Consider the following 3187-nt stretch of genomic DNA (forward strand, 5'->3'; position numbering starts at 1 on the left):
TCCGGCTGCCGCCTCCGCTGCCGGAGAAGGCGAGGCTACAGGCTCGCGCCACGAGGAGACAGTTGCAGGAACCGGCGCCGACTGGGCAGCAGCGCCGCGGCCTAGTCTACTCTTTTTAACAAAGAAATGGATTAACCTGTGTTCCTCTCTGAGCACACTAAGTGATTTTTTTTTCCTTTTTAATAAAATATCATCTACCTATATACATATTACTTACATTGAAAATTTGAGTTTGGGATATGTTGGTGGTGGTAGGAGTGCTTTATTTGAACTGTCATTAAACCTGGCTGATTCATTCATCAGCTGACAATTTAATGAGCATGTAGTATGTGCTTATAGTCTACATCTAAGGGATAATTCATTAGCAAACAATTTAATAAGCATGTAATATGTGCTTACAGTCTACATCTAAGGGAAAGCAATGAATGAGGCAGAGACTGTCTCTGCCATTATGAAGCCTATGCTATCTTCCATTGATTTTATCAGCTGAAGAAACCTATAGGATAAAGATAAAGGAAATGTAAGTGTCAGAAGTTTTTATAGTTATTTAGATTAGTATCAAATAGCCAGGAACCCAAATATGCCATAGCTATGGGCATCATGATGACTGCATAAGCTCAAAGCTAGATTCCTCATGTTCTAATTATGTGACTGCAATAAAAAAGTGAAATTTGCTATTTTTATAGTCCATCCACTTATAGTTTAAAAAACACTTAGACGTACTCTTACTTGTCATTAATCTGACAAGCATTTTTTTGTGCACCTACTATACACTGTTGGCACCAGAGACCAAAGCTAAGCAAAATGGCACAGTCTTCAGGGAGCATAGATGACAGCTGAGACTAAGATACTAATCAACTGAAAGAGTGATGAGGGGGGTGTGTGTGTGTGTGTGTGTGTGATGGAGGCACTTCATGGAGGACATACTGTGGTTTGAGGGAAATGAGAGTGAGAGAAATCTTTGAGAATGTTAAAATGTTTCAATTGAGACCTGAGGAATAGGCAGAAATAAACTGGGTACAAGGAACAGAAAGGTGGAGAGAGAAGGAGGGGGCTCCAGGCAGACTGAAGAGTATATGATGGTGTCTAAGGCAGGATGGAGCTTGGAGGGTTCTAGAAGGGACAAAATACCAGTATGTCTGGAGCTCAGCACAAGAGGGGTCAAGGTAAAGCTGGAGAGGGATCTGGGTCATGGCAACCTTTGTGTACTTTGTCCTGATACCAAAGAAAAGCCTTAAATAAATTTCAAGGAAGTGAGATGCTGAAATTTACATTTAGTAAATAACCATGGTTGTTGTGAAGAATGGATCCAGTGTTGGAAGACTCTTTTAGAAGACTGTTGTTATATTCTAGGTGGAAGATGATTGTCTAGGACAATGAAATGGGGGGGGGGGGAGGTGAACCTGAATGATAGCTGTCTTGGCTTTGGAACAGCAGGCAGTAGATCTGGAGAAACCCTCAAGAAGGTGTCCCAGATTTCTGACTTGAGCAGCTGGGTGAAGTGAGTGTTAGTTGCTCAGTCATGTCCAACTCTTTGCAACCCAATGGACTGTAGCCTACCAGGCTCCTCAGTCCATGCAACTCTCCAGGCAAGAATACTGGAGTGGGTTACCATTTCCTTCCCCAGGAGATCTTCCCGACCCAGGGATCAGACCCAGGTCTCCTGCATTGCAGGCAGATTCTTTACTGTCTGAGCCACCAGGTAAATGGTAATAATGCTCAGACAGAATACATTGTAAAAGGGAGTGATGGAGAAATAGCAGTTAAAAGAGGGCTTTTCCTTATTTTTCATCTCAACAACCCTGTCATGAACACATTACTTTGGAGATTCAAAAAGGATGAAAGGAAGACTCAAGATCACACAAATAGTAAGTGGTAGGGCTGTGATCCAAATTTTTCTTTTGACACAAAGTCTCATGCTTTTTTCTTCTATACCACATCTTGGTTTAACCTTGATATCAGTTGCCTGAATTCCTCTGTGGTAGAGAGAGGAGATTTTAGGGGAAAAGAGGGGCATTTGGGAGACCAGAGTTGGGGAAGGGAATTTCTCGCTCCAGGATTCAGGGGATAGTCCTGTAAAGGACTGGGCCAACAGAGGGACATTTCAAAATGCCACAAAAGCCAAGACTGTTGAGCCAGACACACACACTGAACTCACAGTGTAGAGACTGAAATCTAGAAGGTGCAAAGGATAAGAATGAGGAATACATGCTGTAAAGACACAGGAACTGGTCCTGGAATTTGGCCCAAAGGGGCCATGGGTCCCCGAACTTTCTTTTGCATCTTAGCAGAGGTCATCAAAAGTCATGAGCACCTGCACAGCTCATGGACCTCACCACCCGCTTCAGTCTCCCCAGGTGCCCAGTTGGTGCAGGCTTGGGAAAGAATGTTTCCCAGAGCTTCTTACTGTGGGATGGCCATCAGATTTGTTCCAGAAGATAATTCTATTTACATATTGGCAGTTTTCACTTCTACACTGCTGTTCAATCTTTATTTTTTAAATGTATTTATTTGGCTGTGCTGGGTCTTAGTTGTGGCATGCAAGATTTTTAGTCACGGCATGAAAACTCTTAGTTGCGACATGTGGGAATCTAGTTCTCTGACCAGGATCGAACCTGCACTGGGAGTACATACTCTTAGCCACTGGACCACCAGGGAAGTCCCATGCTGTTGAATCTTTCCTGAGAGTACAAGTATGTCTTAGCTCTCTGATAGACTGTGAGCATCTCCAGGGCAAAAGGCTGTGCAATATGATTTGTATCCTTCATTTATTCACATCTGCAATATTTATTGAGCATCTGTTTTGTCAGGCCCTGTGGCAGGAGCAGGGATTTAGCAATGAGCAAGACAGATAAAGTCCTTATTTTCATAGAACTTATCTTTAAAATAGAAATAGACTATAAAAAGTATCTAACTATATGAACAAGGTTATTTCACATAAAAACTGCTGAATAATAACACAAAGTGACATGAGTGAGAGTCAATTGGGGAAACAGTGGAAACACTGGCTGACTTTATTTTTCTAGGCTCCAAAATCACTGCAGATGGTGACTGCAGCCATGAAATTAAGACACTTACTCCTTGGAAAGAAAGTTATGACCAACCTAGACAGCATATTAAAAAGCAGAGACATTACTTTGTCAACAAAAGTCTGTCTAGTCAAAGCTATGGTTTTTCCAGTGGTCAT

The 3187-nt window shown here is 42.1% G+C and overlaps 1 protein-coding gene across 1 annotated transcript in view; it reads right to left on the reverse strand.

Moving 5' to 3' along the window:
• LOC104987902 (diphosphoinositol polyphosphate phosphohydrolase 2-like) overlaps positions 1-3187 on the reverse strand; it is a 37756-nt gene that overhangs the window by 32749 nt on the left and 1820 nt on the right. The gene's annotated exons all lie outside the window — the stretch shown is intronic.

The sequence above is a fragment of the Bison bison genome, unplaced genomic scaffold (genome assembly GCF_000754665.1).
Source record: "Bison bison bison isolate TAMUID 2011002044 unplaced genomic scaffold, Bison_UMD1.0 scf7180017864108, whole genome shotgun sequence".
In the NCBI taxonomy this organism is placed as follows: Eukaryota; Metazoa; Chordata; class Mammalia; order Artiodactyla; family Bovidae; genus Bison; species Bison bison.